The sequence below is a fragment of the Staurois parvus genome, unplaced genomic scaffold (genome assembly GCF_062004578.1).
Source record: "Staurois parvus isolate SC_StPar_1 unplaced genomic scaffold, SC_StPar_1.0 ptg000145l, whole genome shotgun sequence".
NCBI lineage: Eukaryota > Metazoa > Chordata > Amphibia > Anura > Ranidae > Staurois > Staurois parvus.
Window position 1 is genome coordinate 21033687 of NW_028317941.1, and position 20726 is coordinate 21054412.

Below are 20726 nucleotides of genomic sequence, written 5' to 3' on the forward strand. Positions count from 1 at the left end.
CATACACTGACTGAATTACATCTGGTTCCTAATGAATGGACAAAATTCAATGAGTGAGTGGCTCTGTTGGGGTCACTTTGTCTGACATCCTTTGATTGAGAATTTGAAGGAGTCAGGGGGAAACTTGTTTGCCAAACAGGCCTGCATCTAATGAAGTGCAATCACTGTTTGGGCATTCTCTCAGTTGCCAGCAGGTGTCAGAATACAATAGTTGCAATGGAAGGTTCATCCATCTGTGCTGTTTATTGTGTGTGGTTGAATCTGTTAGATTTTTTTCCTTCAGCCCACAGGCTGTGGGTGGGTGGCCAGGTTTAGTCTAAAGCCAACCATAGACGGCTTGAATCTTGAATCAAAGGGTTCATCAGGAACCGGCCGAGACTCGAACCATGTATGGGCATGCTGAATGCACCCAAGTTGATTGATCGATCAACTTGGGTAAAACCAGCCTGCCGAATTTTAAATGCTTCCCCCACCTCCACCCCCGCCAGGAGAACACAATGGCTTAGCTGGAGGGATTCCCCTGTCAACACTGTCTGTGTTTATGGGGAAATCAAGAGATTTTATTTCCTGTATCCTATGGTCTATGGCCAGCCTAATACTGCATCTGGTTACATAGTTAGTCTGGCTGAAAAAAGACAAAAGTTCATCCAGTTCAGCCATTAAAAAAAAAAAAAGTTATAATCCTACACCACTGAGAAGCCATGTTATACAGGTGACATGTTATTAAGATTTACTCAGGTATTGTATTACTACAGTATATGTTATTTTACTAAATGCTATGATGCAAAATGGGTATTTTGCCAAATGCAGTGTGACTGAGAAGCCTTGTTAAGCTCCATTTTGTGATTTATCTAAAGTGTTGGTAGGTAAAGTAAAACTAAATTCCCAAAATAAAGTGCAAGGAGATCATGTTTTATGGCAGAAGAGACATCCAAAGTCTTTTCCACCCAAAAACCGCTCTACTCTTTCTCTAAGCATTTTTTTTACTTTGAGTACATTGCCTGGGGTATTCCTTTGTAGTTGATTGACTAGTGAAGAGACCATTCTGTGTCTCCGCATTAAAACACTGCTCAGCATGCTTAAGCTAAGGGAGAGAAGAACATTGCTAAACCTCTGGCAGAAACTACCAAGTCTGAAGCTGACCTTCCCTCCGATAGCTCTCCAGTCCACATCTTCCAGCCCTCTTTTTCAGCTGACTCCTCTGCTGGTATCTTCTTTATGGTCATACCACAAATGCCAGGCAAGGATTTCTAAGAGATTATACATACTCTCTCCACCAAACACGATATAGAGTACCTTATTACCCAAAAGGGTGCACCATGAGACAGGTAGAGGTACCCCATAAAGTTACTGACTTGGACTCCATGGTGTCTTCCCTGAATGTAGACAAGCCAGCCCTAGAGGATTAGCTGCAAAATTTTGGAGCCACACATCAACAACAGAAAAGCAAAGCTGTGCTGCTGCAACTGGAAGTAGATGAGAGAGAAAATTGTAGTAGGAGAAATAATATTTAGCTGCAGGGAATACCCTAAGCCACAGCCAGTTCTAGCTTTTTCTGCCACTGTGTCTGGAATCCTCAACTATCTGTTGAAATGTGATCCTTCCTCTCCATTGGAATTGAGTAAAGTGCATTGAAAACCTGGCCAGAGACCACCCAGCAATAAATACCCTTGGGATGTACTCTGTAGAGTACACTTTTTTTTTTTTTACAAGGGATCATCTGCATGGCATTGGTGAAGTAAAAAGGCTATGGTTCAACTTTTCATGTACCTTTGCTGACACACTTTCATGCTCTACCACCTGCTCCAACCTTTACTGGAATGCAGCCAGCCAGCAGGGCCTTTCTATCCACCTCGAAGTCAGGAAGGACAAGGAGCTATTTCTACTGTGGACACCTGACTAAGTACTGACACTGTTTGAATTCCTTCGAACAAATGCTATTTAAATCCATGACTGGTTGGACTCACCAAAGTATTTCCCTTTGCCCATAGGACTGGCACCCAGACTGCAAAGAAAACTCTGGCTGCACTCTAGATTGGTTCGAGATCAGGTAACTATACCCTTATACCCACTCCCTTCAGGGTCATGAGTACCAATTCTCCCAAATGACCATCTGGGCATGCAAAGTGCAATGCCAAACTTGATTCCCATAGACTTACTTCTACAATATTTCAGGGTCACCCAGGGGCTCCATCCTCATACATCAGCCAGATTTCCTCATGGCAAAGACCACCCTTAATGCAGATGACCTAAATAACCATCCTCCTTTCACCCCAGCCAAGATGACTACCTCTGCAGTGACATATCTACCACCTACACTGATCACCTCTATCTCTGTCAGTGCACACACACTGTTGACTAGGGCCCAGAATGCTGATGAGGCTCATGATTGTACAGTCTTTTTACATGTGTTTGTAAGACCCTGATCCCCAGCATTCCCAGAGCACCACATGAACTCCATACCCCCTGACTGCCCTGGCACCTTACTTGGGGTCAGATTACCTGACTTGCCCTCAGGAACACCACCCCCAAGCATGATACTCTCTGCACCCCCTAATTTTTATTGTGATGCCCTATAGCCCTAGGTTGTCCGATTACAAGAGTGTACTCAGACAGGAACACACCACTTGTTTTCTTGGACTTTCAAGGGGACAGAACTTTCAAGACTGTTGCTTCATGCTAATTGATCACTCTGTGCACTTTCACTGGTGTGTACTTGAGCTCTCAGTACAGTGTATGGTCATGTAATGTTATAGGAACTGCACCTGGGTACACTGTTCGGGCAAACAAAAACCAATTCCAACCCAGCACACCCCATCTGCACATAGCCTCTAATAAGACAAACATTCATGGATTGTCTCATGGTCCTAATTAGAGCTGGAACATGCTAGTGGTGAGGATGATATGGGTGCTCACTGGGACAATTTACTGGATAGGCTTACATTGAGCACACCCTTGAGTGTTTTCCTAGGGTTAGTTCACATGGCTGGAGCTCTCACCTCGGGGCCTTGTACTTAACTGCTGGTTGTCTCAGGGTGCACCCAAAATATGCAGGATTATTTGACTGACGAGACTTAACAGCCCACGATGCAGGAGACTCTGTGTCCACCTCTGTCTCAGCAGGTTTTTTTTTGTTTTTTTTTTAAGGTTTAATTCAGCTTTAAGCTTCTATCTTCATTAAAATCAAGGAGTCTGGTACCAAATTTCTCAATAGATGGTGTCATGTACCCTCCCTTGTTCCTAGATCATGTTGGGACCAGATTATCTCTATCCTAATTAAACTCACAGATGTAAATCTAATCAGCAATCTGGCTATCATCCTCCTCTATTTGACTCTTAAATCTAGAAAATGATACAAACATTTCCACTCTGGTGGAAATCACCAGGCCCTCTTTCCATCAGCTTTCTTTAGCCAAAAGGAGGAACAATTTCAGAACACCTGGTTCTGCCTGGAAGTAGATAAAATTGCTCCCCCTCCCTCAACTTTTGAAATCCTACCCTGTTTATATACGCCCCCACCCCTACCCACTTCCCCCAAGATGAAAGAGATCCAGTACTAGGAATGATATAGGATATGCTTCTTATTTCACTGGAACAGAAAAATAACCAATTTCTCAAACATGATGCAACTGTTCTTTCATGCTACCCCCCTGCATTCTATGTATTTGCCATGCTATAAGACTTTTAAATCAAGTCTCATGATACCAATTCATGTTTTTACTCTCCTGTTGTTGTAACATACTTCAATAAAGAACTACAAAAAAATATATATAATATTGGTAGGCAAGTGACCAAACATACAAAACAGTCGACTTACATAACTTATTAATATGGCTTGCCTTAACCTTATTTGTGTGCCAGTGTTAACTTTAGCTGAAAAATAGTGGCTGCCTCTTTAGCTATTGGTCAAATGATACTGTTTCAAATGGCGGCAAGATTCATACAGAAGTAAATTGAATACATGTGGACGTCAATTGCCTAGACCTCCAGCTTTAATCACCATGCTGAGCTTTGTCAAGCACGATATGGGATTTTTTTCTCAATGTCCTCATCAGTTCAGTTTTTTCTTCATTTGTTACTGCAGTGCAAATCAATAAAAAGTAAAACGCTGTACTTCATCTCTTTGCATTTAGGCAGGACACAGGAGACACTGTCACATTCACATATAAAAGGGTAATGCCTTACTACACACAATTTACTCTGAGGCATAATCAGTGTTCATTGTATAGAACTAACAGAAATTATATAGGGAAATTGCAGAATGAATGTCTAGACACTCAGTAAATGTTCCATGCATTGTATTTCTCTCCTGCGCTAGGATCCTGGAAAAGAAGACCATCCACCATGGAGCTGTAAAGTGTCAATAGATATTTGATCCAGGTGGATCAAGTGACAATCCAATGTCTGGGAGGCAGCACATGACATCCCTGAACAAGTGGTAATGGGGAACAAAGCTAAAGAGCAGATTAGGAAAACTTGCCTGATTGCTGTTTTTCAGATGCTGGAACTTTTTATGCACAGCTCACTCCTCCTCCATTGTGCTAAACAGGTGCTCTTGTGTGACTAGATGACTGCTGTTTTGACTGATTGTCAGAGAATGAGAAAGACTTCGTGCAGCCAAATGTTTTCTTGTGTTTGTGGGCAACTTTATACAACCGCAGACATACCTTGGCCCACCTTGGCTCATTAGTATGGAGAGACAACTGTGGCATACTGCACTGGACAAACCTAAATCGACATATTATAACTGATGAGTTTTCTTCTACTCAAAGCATAGGAACACCAAAAATTCAGTGTATCATGCTGACATTTTTTTAACCTGAAAGAAAACTACAGTCACCTTCCAGCTTTATAGATAAAAATGTGAATGGTAATATCTTAATATAAATCATTTGGATGGATACAAAATGTTTCTGTGTAGAGTCTGTAATTATATATGCCTGGGGGCAGCCATATTTTTTTTAACGTATGCTAGTTCTGTTTCCTATTTAGTAGTGATACACAATAACTGTGATTTACAATTTTTGTCTCCTAGTGCAAAGGCTAAGATTTGACTAATGAAAAACAACAGATTATGCAGATTACTTGTATCTCAACAGTTCTTAACCCCCCTCATAGTTCTGTACAATAAGCACTGATTATAATTCAGAGGAAGCTGTGTGTAATTTATAATGCATTACTTTTTTATATGTGCACGTTCAAGGTTATTGAAACTATTGTGATGAAACATTGCAGATTTGATGTGTTAGATTATTTAAAGTGAAACTGTGATTTACAACAGTCCTGTAAAATTGTATTTTTAAAAATGTTAGCTGGAGTTTGGCTTCGATGTGTTACTGTATTCAAATCTGCTAATACATTTAACACCCCCCAGACTAACAGTGCTGCTGTCTGCTGTGATCTATACTCATTCCTCCAGAGTGGTTTCTCATTAATACAGGAGGTGTGTTGCTGCCCAGATCACCAAAAGAAAACAGAGGAAAAAGTCAAAGAAAAGAAAACTGATGCAGCCACCACATCTAATGATTGGTAAGCTGAAATATATTACATTTTTGGTTTCAGGTTTAATATTGCTTTAAGGGATACAGGATTCATGCATCATTGACAAACAAAAAAAAACAGGGGCCAGCCCAGTATAACCCCTACCACTCCTAGTCTGCTTCAGTTTTTTGCTACTGTACTAGGAGGATAAATATCTTTTCTCATCAATCAAGACTTCATCTACATGCTGATGAACTGGACTCTTTATCCAGCTATCCAGATCACAGTAATAGCTTTGGAAACTGTATTCGCACCCCATTGAACTGAAGATTGCAGGACTGTCTTGGAATGTTTGTATTTCTCTTTCAACAGCTGGTTTGTGAGAGTCCCCAGAGTGTTTTTACCTGATATTCTTAATTACATTGCCTTTGTTAAGCAGTGCAACAAATTGGATCCCAAGCTCAAGGGGGGTAGTCCCGCCGAATGGGGTCTCTTCAGCTCAGAATCTACTAACAGTTCCAATGAGGCCTGCAGTGTCCCTCCTCAGGGACCTGCCACCAACAGTTTGGATTGTTGTCCCCTGCTATAGTCCAAACCCCCTTTGAAATTTTCCTTATCAATGGTCAATAAAACAAATAGCATAAATCTCCCTAATGGGGACATGGACAGCAAAAAAAAACCTCTCCTAACTCTACCCAAAACAAGAAAGCCTTTAGTTATGCTTTAAGTATTCCATTGACAGACATGTTAAAACCCCTTTAAAAATAATTGTTTTCACTAGCAGGCCCTGCTTTGCAACATGCCAAAGCCATGATGTCATTCTGTCAAACTTTAGGGGAATGGACTATACTTATGTCAAAGGATCCAGCTATTGTCCATACTGACCCTTTATTTGTAAAGCACTTAAAGCTTATGCTTTCAGCCCTGCACTATTGTGTGGACAGGTAACTCAATATTGTCCATCTTATATCCTGAATGTGTCCCTTGTCTATGAATATGCAGAGAACTGTGGAACGTTGCTCTGTGGAACAACAATGAAAAAAGCTTAATGTGCATTGTGACGATCGTGCGTCAGACCCCAGCCCTTCTCACCAAACTTGTGACCGAAGGACTAGCCAATCTAAAACTGCAATGTCACAATGCCACGCCCAGCTGCACCCTGCACAACGATTTTCCAGCTAATGGACCACAATCGATGTACCGGCAGCCTGAGCGTGATTGACTTGTATGGATGGAGGAATCCGTTAATTTTCTTTTTTTTTTTCAGCCTGCTGGCTGAATGAAAAAAACAAACTAATCATCTATAGCTAGTTTTCTGCTTCTTCACTTGGGGAATCTGAATACTTTTATCTCCAGTGGCATCATTTTTGAGAGTATCTAAAAGAGCACCAAAGAGACGTGTGCCATCATGAAGGCATGCATGTAGCAATCGTACCCACAGAGAAGGACCACTTTCAACCACTTTGCTCCAACCTCCATCTTGGCAAAGGATCGTCCAAACCTCCATCTTGGCAAAGGATCGTCCATCTTGTACAAATATATCTTTCCTCATCCCCCTCCCTCTCTGTTCATCCACAGTCACATGTGGCCTGAGTGATGAGAAGTGTCACAGGTGGCCAAAGCACAGCAGGGATCTCCGAGCTATAAAACCTCAGGAGCTGGGTGCCGGGCGGTCTAAGAAACTGTGCAATCTGGCACCTCGTAAAAGGATAACCCAAGCCTTTCCCTGAGTTCAAAGACATTCCAGAGGAGTAATAAACTAGATACCACTTTTAAAATCCACATTTTCCCCCTATGTCTCATATCTTGGAATATGAGAGACTTACATAAAAACCAGGCATATCTTATGGTCACGATAAGACAAACCGTTTGATATGTTACACTCCTTGGCTGGAATATATAGGAAAGCAGAAAATTACATCTCTTGAACCATTCAAGTATGTATCTCATATTTCATATCTAACCATTCCGCAGATGTGTCTGCATATTAATCTACCCGCGGTTGGAATGTTACTTGTGCCTAGGAAAAGTCATGAGCCAAAACATAAGCTAAGAGATATTTCGGTTCTAGCTTGGGTCTCCGCCTAGACACCCCCTCCCCAAATGAGGCCATTGGTCCTTGGCTTCAGAGACACCCCCTGCTGGGGGACAACAAAATAGGCTGTCAGGCCTAAGAGAGAAGCTGAAGAAATCTCCCTTTTAACATCAGAATCAACTTGGGAGACGGTGCCCTTTTGCTCTGAAACTTGATCTGCTTAACCCAGGACTTTTGGCAAGTACTCTACCTCTCTAAACTTCTTTCTGTTACCTTTTTGCTGTGGTATTGCTCTCTGTATTTATATGTATATTGGTTACATCTTTTTTCTGTAAATATTTTTATTGCACCCTTTTTACCTTTTAGTAATAAATCTTTCTTTCTGAAAGTATTGAACTGTTTCTAAAGCTCCTTAATGCAACTTACGAATTCCTGCCGCTGAAGAGCGCTACTATGTGTATTTAACCCTCTGTATAACCTGTATGCGGTGACAGTGGTATACAGACACTTATCCAATCATCCTAGTGTTATTGCTGATATTGCCAAGTTTCCTCTTTCTCTGTACAAAAAGGAGGTGGTGGCAGTGTGAAGGGTTAATTGTGTAATTACCTGACCCAGTAAGGTTAATTAAGGAGGTGGTGGCAGTGTGAAGGGTTAATTGTGTAATTAACCTGACCCAGTAAGGTGGATGGAGGAATCCTCCCTGTCGTGGCATTGTGTTCTGACAGTGGGTCTCTGCCCTGTCATAAAACACTGATCAATGGCTGCAGCCACTGAAAAAAAGGTTTCCCAACGTTCCCATCTTCTGTTGAACAGGAATGGCTCCAGATTGATCAATATTTCAATCCAGCTACGGCCAGCTTTAGTCACAAACTGGAAAGACTAAACAACCTCCCCTCCTTCCTTTCCAAAGCCAGTAAGAGTTCTTTTTGTTTTTTTTCTTTTTGTCAATTCTTTATTTGTGAAGAAAACAGGTTTCAATGTACAAAAGATATATATGGTATCAATTGCTCCAAAATTGCATCATGACCTTCCCAGGGAACACTGGAATGCTGCACAGATCAAAAGTGGTATAATCGAGCACCTACACACTGAATTGGGCATATTGTGATGTTGCAGCAAGAATGAGTTCCTTTTGTTACTCTCAACCTTCAACCACCAAGATCAGACCCAAGCTAAGGGTCCTATTCCATCACAAACCTAGGTCCCTAAGTCTAGCAAACCTACTGCATCCTTTCAATGTAAGGAGACATCTGTTTACCTTTGTGGACTCCTGGTCAAAGAGCAGCTAAGATGCCTGGGTAAGAGATATGGTTTCCTGGGGTTGCAAACTATAGTTCCACTCTCTGCCCCTCTAAACATCATGTTGTCCAGCCTGCACATATCTTTGCACAAACTAAGGCCCCTTTTACATGGGTGGACTCAACCTAGTGGATCAGCAGGGAATTTGTCCACTGAGCAGGCGGATGACAGGTCCGTGTCTGTTCCGCTTTGCAGAGCGGATAGGGGCACAGCCCACTGTTCTCTAAGTGGCGGTGGGATGTAAACAAACTGCTTGTCCATTTTACATCCAACTGTCATTCATTACAAAGAACCAGCAAACACAAATGCTCCTGCGCTTGGGGATGGACTCGATGCTACAACCACATTAAGAATGTCCTGGAACATGCACACCTTGCTGCCCTCAAATGGACCGGGGGAATCCAAATATACTGAATGGGGAAAGAACAAAAAGAGGGCGCACAGGCCTAGTGCATTACCATAAAAAATGTTTAATAAAAAATAAAGTAGGTGTTGTACTCACAAACGACAATATAGTCAAGGCACATCATAGAAGAACAGCTGGATCAACACCGCGCTGAGTAACAGTCCACAATAGGGAGTTTAGACATCCAAAAGGCTGACGCGTTTCGAGGACTTGCCTCTTCCTCAGAGCCACATTCATTACAATCTGCTAGACGGATGGGGAGCGGATGTTTTTAGCGTATAAGATGCAGGCAGATGTAAGAGGACACATGTCTGTTTACATCTGCCTCGTTATAGAGAACAATAGGTGGCCTGATTTAGTCCGTCTGAAAAATGGACAGGCAGACCTGATTGGTCCACCCGTGTGAAACGGGCTAAAGCTGGCCATAAATGGATCGAAATTTGACCAGTTCAGCCGGATCTGGACGAATTTCAATCCATATGTGGCAGTTCCCATTCATAAGATTCCGATCTATCAATCAACTTTTCATGAATAGGCCTGAAAAAAAATTAGTATAAGATGATCCACAACTCCATACATGCTCTTAAATATCTTCAAATTTATTAATTCTCCATAAAAGACACTAGTGGTATAGCAGATGTTAACGCATTCCAGCCATGTCGGCCTTGAGGTTGTAAACAAGGCAGACATGACTGAAACATGTCAACATCTTTCTTTCACTCCATCTTTTTGGCATATCAACGCTAACTCTTTTTTCCTGTAGGTAAACACTGCCAGTTTATAGATATAGTATTCTTCTACTCCTTGAGCATTCATCAAAGTACTGACCCCCGTGCTAGCCTTGCTATGCTTCCAGGTCTTTCCAATTGTATGACAATCTTCTATTGAAAAAACAGTCAACCTAAATTCTGCCTAACAATGAGACAGTGCATATCTTAAAAAGGTTGAGTTGGATCCTGAACTTTCAGAAAACCTCACTGGAACTGAAACATTACTTGGATTATCTGTGTCTCATCCTGGACTCAGTTCAAACCAGGCTTTTTCTTCCCCAAGAAAAATGTCTTGGTGAAGAAGTGGTTGTAAACCTCAGAAATTACATTTGAAAAAAAAGCATATCCTATATCTATACTGTGTACTTGCCCTCATCCAAAGCATGATTTCTCTCTGCTGCCTCATTCTTCTGTTATCTGCATGAGCCACTTTTTTTGCATGAGACAGCTTTTCCTGACACCAAGAAAAAAATGAGGACAGGGGAGGAGAGCGCCAGCACACAGCCTTTGATTGACAGCCACAGCTGTGCTTGTTCTCTGTGTAGTGTGAGAGGAGGGTTGTGTGATCCTGCCCTCCAATCAAGGCTCAGAGTTCATCTCTCTGAGCTGTGCAGTGTGTGAATTCAGATTCCCGTCCCCTGCTTTGTGCTGCTGAGGAATGTGACAGATTTTGTGTAAAGACTCTACAGGACAGACGGCTGCAGATAAACAAATACAGCTTATATGGAAGGATTTATTTAATCTGAGGCTAGTCACTTCACTGATTATAAACCACTTTAAATAGTCCTTCTCCCAATGCTTCCAGGTTACATAGAGCACCTCCATGGCAACACGTTTTGAGGCTCTGTCTCTTTGTCAAGCAAGGCTTGTTCCCAAGCCATTGCACTCTGCACTCCAGCACTGCTTTGGTTGCGTCATGTGCAGTGCTTGCCACTGCTTTGAGCTGATTGTCCCTGGGCTTTGTTTCCTTACTATTCCATCTTGATTTGCCACAGGAGGGGAGGTTGGCATTTCACCACCACCACACAGATGGCTACCTGGTGCACACGGATGTGGTCCCACATGTAAGTTGTTATTGTTTGCATTATTAGAAAGCCATTGTTTTACTGCTATTTGGATTTATCTTGTTTCCATGCAGAGACTGTGCTTTCAGCTACAGAAAGCAGGGGTTCAAAGTTTGTCTGCTGGGGCCTCATCTCTTGTTTTGGGGACTTTAATAGCTTGTATTTAGTTTGTTACATCCATATCCTTTTTAGATCATATGGTTATTCTGCATATAGGTCATTTTAATTTATTTACTGCCACTCGTTTATATTTGCTATATTTTTATTTATTTATTTTTTATTTTATTTATTTTATATTTATTGTTTGCCTTTTTTCGTCATTGATAGGATTGGACTTACCTTTCATTACCTTTAATTTTATGTCCCAGCGAGGTTCAGCCTTTCCTGGGTGGAAATTTCTTCTGTGTACAGCCTTTAAATGAGCTAGATGGAGAAGGCCCCATTCTGGTGGTCTGGGGGGTAATTGTGTATACAAGCTTTAAATAAACATAGGGGTTTTGGCAGTGTTTTATCGCAGGTTTGTATGGTATTAATTGCTCTTCTCTCACTGCTTTCTATTTCCTTCCCTGACTCAGATAAACTCTTGCAAGATGGCACCGGGTGTGCAAAACACAATTGTGCATGTGCGACTGGAAATTACACCATACTGGAGCTCTGGGCAGCTTAACCTTTCAAAGGAAAGGAATCCACACAAGTCATCTTCTTGATGCAGATGCTCTAGGAGGAGTCATTCCAGATCATTTTCATGATATCTTCATTCTCAACGCTCAAGATCTTCTTCAGCAAGGCGACATAGACGTCCAGTTAATAACAGATGCTGGGTGTGCAGAGATAAGGCTTTCCCTTTGAGAAACTGGTATGCCAGACATGTTTTGCTGAGGTTATGAAAAAAAAGGAAGCATATGTTAGAGAGGTGGCTCTCTAGTTAAGGAGTCAATTCAGGAAGTCTCCACATTACAACCAATGATTTTGGTGCCAAGTTCTTCCAGTTAGAAACAGCTGCTGCAATCAGATTCAGAGGACACTAATCAGATGATGATGAAGATAGAAACTCTTCAAGTTTTGACTTCTCTCTAGTAGAAACTTTTGAAAATACTGTTAAGGAAGCAATTGGCTGGGAAGAAATGGAGTGCCCACAGAACGCTAGAAATTTTTTTCTTAACCTTAAAAGAGCAAGTATCTTTCCATTTATTCACAAATTGCAGAGATGATTCAAGATTGGCAAAAGCTGAAGAAGAAACCCTGTATCATTAACAAGTTGAATAAATGATATCAGTGAAAGGAACTGAAAGTTAAATTACTTTTTTCTCTGTCCATGGTAGATGCCTTGTTCATGAGGCTGGCTAAGCATGCTACTTTGCCAAGGGAGGACACAGTGACACTTAAAGATGTTTAAGATCAAAATAAAGACCTAGACCTTAAGTACACATATGCAGCAGCAGGGAGTGCCTGTGGACTGGAGGTATCCCTGGTGGCTGTTGGAAGAGCAGTTACCAGCTAGACAACTAATGTGGAGAGAGCACTTCTAAGTGACATAGATTGAGATAAAATAGTAACAGCTCTTCAAACAATGAAGTTAGCTGGCAATTTTGTGGCTAAAGAGATATCATCAGGTGGTCGGCCAGAGCTATGCTGTATACATCTAGGATAGCACTATGGTTAAAACTCTGGTTGAAGGATTCAGCTTCCAAATTAAACTGATGTAAAATCCCATATGATGGTTCAAATCTCTTTGGAAGCAAGCTAGATTTCACAATCACCAAGGTGACAGGTGGCTGATCGGGCTTAATCATAATAGATAGGAAGCAGAGACATCAGAAAGGTCCTTCACATAAACACCAACTTTCAGACAGGTACAAGGAAGCAAAGTCTTATAGGCCATTAAAGGACTACAAAAGAAACTAGAGAAGTACTCAGACTTCTGTACATATGTCTGGACAGAGATTGTTCGAGATCCCTTGACCATCTTTTTCTTTCCTGGTACTTCTTCATGGCAACAAACAAGATGCCCTCCCTTCCGGTCATAGTTACAAAGAATACTTTGGTAGCAGGTCCAGATAAAACTTATATTTATTTACCTCTATCAGGTTGAGGGAATGGAGCCACAATCCAGTGTATACATTCAAAATCAATATTACAGAAAATTATGGAAGGTTGAGTATACAATTTTCTGTTTTTATGTAGATACTTGGGGAGATGGGAAGGCAAATACTTGAGTGACAGTTCTAAAGCTGCTGACATCACATCCAACATGGCAGCACCCAGCAGCAGTCTCAGGGCTTTTGGATATCTACACAAGATAGAATCTTACAAGTGAATAGCATGCATAAATGATGTAAAATGCACACATACCTTTATGGGGAGATGTTTTTTGAAATTAATTGTCTGGTGACAGGGTCTCTTTAAGGCTACATCTAGATAGTCTAGAGGGGCCTTGTAATAATGTTGTTAAGCATTCCTGCCATTTAATGTTACACCTTTAAACCAGTGGTTGCCTGAGAAATTCCAGTACGGTAAAATATATTTTATTGCTCTCTAAGAAATATAGTAAAACCACTGCATGGTGGAGGTTTCTTAGTACACAGGAATATTTACAGCATTTTGTACAGGGCCATGACCTAAAATATGCACTGAATTATAATGTGGTTTTCATGCATTATAAGTGCATGGAAAGTGCATTACCAATATACTATCATGTAGATGTAGATTTACTACAATATACTGAATGTAAATTGATTGACTGGCCTTGGTTTCTATAATGAGAGGACAAGCAGCTCATCAGTTATAACTATCACAAGGCACATGTGGGAGAGGCAAACAAATTTCCAGCATTCCAAACTAGGAAGGCGGACCTAATTCAAGAAGCATTAAACTGAAAAAGAAAAATGTAATATATTGCAGTTTGACAATCCTGAACGTGGTAATAAAGGCAAAAGGTTCTTTTTTATTACCCTAATGCATTCTCTCTCTTTCAGAAGCTGCTTCACTCAGACCACCTTAAACACTAACCCGAGCCCGATCTCGATCCAATGCTGTGCTTGTGTGCAGCTGCTTCTCTCTGCTCTCTCTTCTCACAGGAGACTCAACAGCAGCTGGAGCCATTGGCTCCTGCTGCTGTCAGTCAAATCCTGTGAGGAGGGAGTGAGAGGCAGGGCTGGGCCATGTTGTGTGTGTCTTTAGATGTGCACAGCCCAGCTTGAGATGAAGCCCTCACTCGGAGCACGAAGCTTGCTTTGGGGGCACTCAGTAGGGGGAGGAGCCAGGAGCATCGGCAGGGGACCCAAGAAGAGTAGGATCATGGCTGCTCTCTGCAAAACCATTGCACAGAGCAGGTATGACATGTTTTTTTTTAAAGCTGAACCTTTAGTATCACTTGAAGAGCTTTCATGTGTGTTTGCTGTGCTGAGTGAGTATAGTGTTTGGGAATTTAGTGTGGTGTATAGTCCCCACAGAGCTTTCATCAGTGGAAAAAAATATTCAAATAGTATCCATTTCCAGCTTTGAGACCACCATTTCTAGGTTTGTCCAGAATGACTCTCCTTCCAAAATATATTGCTCTGAATAAATCTCTTTTTGATGATCTTACTCAGCCTTTCTTTAAGCTGACCATACATTGCAAGTTTTGGCAGGCTTCTGATAAACCAGACGAAATTCACTTAGTGTATGGCCTTGTTGGCAACCTCCTGCCAAAGTCTGAAAAAAATAGCCAATTGGGGGATTAATCCATCCACGCTGTTTATGTCAAGTGACGTGATATCTTAGTTGTCTGTGCTGTAAAGGTCTATTTAGACCTTTGTAGTCTGTTTCGGTGCATTATTGTCTTTTCACTTGAATGGGATGCCAACACACTACAGTATACCAAAAATGAGACATGTGCCTTTTTTTATTCCTGCATAGCACAACACTAATAATGGTAGTGCACAGGGGTGGACTGACAACTCATGGGGCCCCTGGGCAATAGGGGATCACACTCAAAAAAGCCTAAAAAAGGTACCGGGGGCATTTCATGGGGCCCCCTACTGACCCTGGGCCCTCGGGCAGTGCCCGAGTGCTCGAATGGTCAGTCCGCCCCTGGTAGTGCATTACCTTACATTGTAGTGTGCTGCAAACCATGTGTGTCAGAGGTGCATTGCCTTAGTGAACTAGGGAGTGCCATTGAAAAGGAATGGCATCGCACCATGCTAATGTGTGTATGGTGGCTTACCACAGTGCACCACAATGATTAGAACCTTTAATGTTTGGCGTACAGCTCTCAGCACAAAAAGCATCTGTAAATCTTCATTTAAGTTTCCTATGTTGCAAAACACCCTAAATGCTTAAAGTTCATCTAAAGCTAGCATTTTTTTTAACTTTGGGCAAAGAAGGGATTGGTCCTCTAGACACAATCAGAAAGTGAAAGGAAGCCCCCTCTCTTGAAAGTGGGGGAAACCCCTTTTTAGACTGTTGTCACCAGAACAAGTGTCCTCATTGCTGTGCCTTACCTAGTATATCTGGCACCCGCTGTGGATAATTTTTTAACACGCCTCCTCCATCCATCCTTCAAAATTATTTTCAGTAATGATCACGAAATAAACATCATGCACACTGGGGTTGGGAATAGAATTAGCCGGGGAGGGTAGACAGCAGCAGCTGTAAGTGTTGTTGCAACTTTATGCAGAGATACTGAACTTAGTATATCAATTCACCCAACATGCAGGAGCTCAGAGATGCTATCTCCTGTGTAGCTGCAAACATATTAGTTACAGTAGGAGGGACGCCTTGAAGAAATGAAATATAGTATAAACAACCTCTTTGGTGTCATTGGCAGTAATAGTAACCCCCAGCATTGGTGTAAGTGTTTGCACCCCCCCCCCCCTCTTTATTGGTGGTGAGCAGTAGTAATGCTAAACCCCTCAGCATTATTGTTTAGCTGCAGTCTGTAAAAATAACCAAACCCACTGGTGGTCAGTGGCAGGCTTAGGCTGTGATAATAAACCCCCAGCATTGGTGGTCAGTGGCGGCTCAAGTTGTAATAATAACCATTTACCCCCCTCCCCCCCAGCATTGGTGGTCAGTTGCAAGCTCAGGCTGTAATACCCCCCCATCCAATCCAAGCATTGGTGGTCAGTGGCAGGCTCAAGCTATAATAACCCCCCCCCGCCCAAGCATCAAGGATCAGTCGCAGACTAAGGCTGTTTTAACCCCTCAGTAGCAGTCTTATGCTGTAATAACCCATCCCCCACCCCCCAGCATTGGTGGCCAATGGAAGGGTCAGGTTATAATAATACGCACCCAGCCTTGGCGATCATTGGAAGCCTCAGGCTGTAATAATATTCTGCCCAACACTGGTGGTCAGTGGCAGGAGGCTCATTCTGTAATAATAATCCCTCCAGCAGTGGTGGTCAGTATTAGGCTCAGGTTGCAATAACCCCTCTGCATCAGTGGTCAGAGACAGGCTTGGGCTGTAGTAACTTACTCTCCTATCCTCCTTCCCCCTCAACATTTGTGATCAGTGGCAGGCTCAAGTGCTATATTAATACCCAACCTGGCAAGCTCAGGCTATAATAATAATCTCCCCTAACATTAGTGGTCAGTGGCAAGCTCAGGCTGTAATAACCCCCCCCCCCCTCCAATCCAAGCATTGGTGGTCAGTGGCAGGCTCAGGCTATAATAAAGATCTCTCCCCTAACATTAGTGGTCAGTGGCAAGCTCAGGCTGTAATAACCCCCCCCCCCCCCAAGCGTCATGGATCAGTGGCAGACTAAGGCTGTTATAACCCCTCAGTATTAGTGGTTAGTAACAAGATTATGCTTTAATAACCCATCCCCCCCAGCATCGGTGGCCAGTGGCAGGCTCAGGCTATAATAACCCCCCCCAAGCATCAAAGATCAGTGGCAGACTAAGGCTGTTATAACCCCTCAGTATTAGTGGTCAGTAACAAGCTTATGCTTTAATAACCCATCCCCCCAGCATTGGTGGCTAGTGGCAGGCTCAGGCTATAATAATTCCCCCCCCCCGCAAGCATCAAGGATCAGTGGCAGGCTAAGACTGTTATAACCCCTCAGTATTAGTAGTCAGTAACTAGCTTATGCTTTAATAACCCATCTCCCCCAGCATTAGTGACCAGTGGAAGGGCCAGGTTGTAATAACACCCTACCCAGCGTTGGCAGCCATTGGTAGGCTCAGGCTGTACTAATAATCCCCCCCAACAGTGGTGGTCAGTGGCAGGAGGCTCAATCTGTAATACTAATTCCTACAGCAGTGGTGGTCAGTGTTAGGCTCAGGCTATAATATCTCCCCAGCATTAGTGATCAGTGGCAGGCTCAGGTTGCAATAACCCCTCAGCATCAGTGGTTAGTGACAGGCTAGGGCTGTAGGAACTTACTCTCCTATCCCCCTTCCCCCTCAGCATTTGTGATCAGTGGCAAGCTCAGGTGCTATAATAATAACCACCCCCCAGCATTGGTGGTCAGTGGCAAGCGCAGGCTCTAATAACCCCCCCTTCCCCCAATCCAAGCATTTGCGGTCAGTGGCAGGCTCAGGCTATAATAACCGTTCCTCCCCCAAGCATCAAAGATCAGTACCAGGCTCAGGCTGTTATAACCCCTCAGTATAAGTGGCCAGTAGTAGGCTTATGCTGTAATAACCCAACCCCCCCAGCATTGATGGCCAATAGAAGGGTCAGGTTGTAGTAGCTTCCTCTCCTATCCTCTTTCCCCCTCAGCATTTGTGATCAGTGGCAGGCTCAGGTGCTATAATAATAACCACCGCTTAGCATTGGTGGTCAGTGGCAAGCGCAGGCTATAATAATAACCACCGCTTAGCATTGGTGGTCAGTGGCAAGTGCAGGCTATAATAATAATCCCTCCAGTAGTAGTGGTCAGTGTTTGGCTCAGGCTGTAATACACCCCCCCCTCCAGCATTGGTGGTCAGTGGCAAGCGCAGGCTATAATAATAATCCCTCCAGCAGTGGTGGTCAGTGTTAGGCTCAGGCTGTAATACACCCCCCCTCTAGCATTGGTGGTCAGTGGCAAGCGCAGGCTATAATAATAATCCCTCCAGCAGTGGTGGTCAGTGTTAGGCTCAGGCTGTAATACACCCCCCCTCTAGCATTGGTGGTCAGTGGCAAGCGCAGGCTATAATAATAATCCTTCCAGCAGTAGTGGTCAGTGTTAGGCTCAGGCTGTAATACACCCCCCCTCAGCATTGGTGGTCAGTGGCAAGCGCAGGCTATAATAATAATCCTTCCAGCAGTAGTGGTCAGTGTTAGGCTCAGGCTGTAATACACCCCCCCTCAGCATTGGTGGTCAGTGGCAAGCGCAGGCTATAATAATAATCCTTCCAGCAGTAGTGGTCAGTGTTAGGCTCAGGCTGTAATACACCCCCCCTCAGCATTGGTGGTCAGTGGCAAGCGCAGGCTATAATAATAATCCCTCCAGCAGTGGTGGTCAGTGTTAGGCTCAGGCTGTAATATACCCCCCCCCCCTCCAGCATTGATGGTCAGTGGCAGGCTCAGGCTATAATAACCCCGCTCCCCCCCCCAGCATCAGTGATCATTGGCAGTGGTTGTAATAACCAACTTCCCCCCAGCATCAGTGACCAGGCTGTAATAATCCCCCACCCACCTAGCAAAGATGGTCACTGGTAGACTCAGGCTGTAATAAGCCTCTCCACATCAAGCATTGGTGGACAGTACCAGGTTCAGACGGTAATACCCCCCCCCCCCCTCAGCATCAGTGGTCAGTGGCAGGCTTAGGCTGAAATACCAGCATTGGTGATCAAGCTTAGGCTGTAATATTATGTTTGGTGTATTTCCATCCCCAATCTTACTGTCCCATGCTGCTGCCTCTCTCCCAGACGGCCAGGACTATATCCATATATTGATTATATATGCTCATTACTAAATAGGTAAAGTAACATGCTTTCACCAAGTCTGTAAGCCTCTGGATTCATTTTACAGGTAATATTAATTTAGGTTGAGCATGACCATTCTAAATGTTTATCTTCATAAATATAGCAGCGTTGAGAGCTTTGGCTTATAATCAGCTTTTTGGTGTGCAGTTATTAAATAGAAAGGAAGCAAAAGCAGCAATTTTTCACTGCTGACTACTTGGCAGTGTCATAAACAGGCCATATTTTTTCATCTGCTTGTAGGAAAAAAATTAATTGGGCTGTGTATACAAAGTGCTTGATGCAATACTGCATGCTGTGCCAGCATGGCTTTAAAGATAGTGTACATAGGCATTTGATAACAGTGTGAAGTTAGATTTAGATCAAGCAGAGGTCAGTTTGAGTGTACACTGATGGAAAACATCTGATTCAAGAAAAGGAGGTCTGCAATGACTACCTCTGTATTGAATTGTGGTGGTCCAGCCAACAAACGTTACACAGCAGGGTTATATTTACCATGGGCCAGTGTGTAAGGCATCAGAATTAGAGGGGGCAGCAACAAGCCCTGAAATTTACAGATGTGACTATATTCACCATGGGAACTGTAGAGGGCAGAGGGTGCAATGGATGTAAAGAGGAGTCAGAAGGCTCTTTGTGGCTCAGTCACTATCTTTTCTTTTTTACACTTAAAAAGTAATCCTGCATATACCGCTGACTTCTACTTCCCATAAATCATTCTAGTAGTTATTTTTAAAGCTGAATTTCAGCCTTACCTTCATTGTTGCACAGTTGTACAGGCTCCTCTTGTTTACTGAAATTGCTTACTTTAATTTCACTGCTCACTGTGTGCATTAGAAGCTACTTCAATTCAGATAGAGTGCACCTCATTTCCTGGATGGAGGATGTCCACCATCATGTAAACCTTTGTCCCCGGTCTTATTGTTCTTGGCACACCAATTTCATTAATTAACCACTTGCCCTCCGGAAGATTTACCCCCCTTAATGACCAGGCCATTTTTTGCTATTCGGCACTGCGCTGTTTCAACTGGTAATTGTGCGGTCATGCAATGCTGTACCCAAACAAAACTTCTGTCCTTTTTTCACACAAATAGAGCTTTTTTTATGGTATTTGATCACCAATGGGTTTTTTTTTCTTGTGATATATAAAAAAAAAAAAAAAAATTTTGAAAAAGAAACTATATTTTTTACTTTCAGTGTATTAAAACTATTCAATAAGCTCAAAGGTAGTCATACATTTAGGCCAAAATGTATTCTGCTACATGTCTTTGGTAAAAAAAAGTTATAGCCTATAACATCTACAAACTATGGTATATATATTTGAATTTATGTAGCTTTTACTGGCTGACTGCCTATCACATTTCTCGAGCTTCAGGGCAGTACAGGACCCCCCCCCCCCAAATGACACCTTTTTGGAAAGTAAGCACCCCAAGGAATTTGCTCTCCTTAAACATTTTTTCTTTTTTTTACTATATTTTTAAATACTTTCATCAGAGTAATGCAATGTTACCATAGTACCATTGTACTATTCTGGGGAGCTGATCAGGGATTTTTTTTTTTTACACTTTGCATTGCATGAGCAATTAAAATTATTGCTCTGCAATGCAATGCTTGGTTTGAACTGTCATGAATGTGTTAAGTTCATGATAGCTCAAAATACAGTGATCTGTGATTGGCTCCAACTGGTCACATGGTACAGGGTGCTGTGATTGGCCCCATGTGCCATGTGAGAGCTTTAGACCAATCACAGCTCTCTATGAACAGAACCAAATGTTTTATTC

General features: G+C 42.7%; 1 long non-coding RNA gene across 3 annotated transcripts in view; it reads left to right on the forward strand.

Moving 5' to 3' along the window:
• LOC149464963 (uncharacterized) overlaps positions 1 to 12343 on the forward strand; it is a 39614-nt gene extending 27271 nt beyond the window's left edge. The window contains exons 3-6 of one of the 3 annotated variants that reach the window (XR_016312270.1): positions 1992 to 2050; positions 5375 to 5529; positions 10990 to 11058; positions 11634 to 12343. This is a non-coding gene — a long non-coding RNA (uncharacterized LOC149464963). The remainder of the gene's footprint in view (positions 1 to 1991; positions 2051 to 5374; positions 5530 to 10989; positions 11059 to 11633) is intronic. The other 2 variants (XR_016312271.1, XR_016312272.1) reach the window with 2 other exon arrangements.
• The last annotated feature ends 8383 nt before the right edge of the window (positions 12344 to 20726 follow it).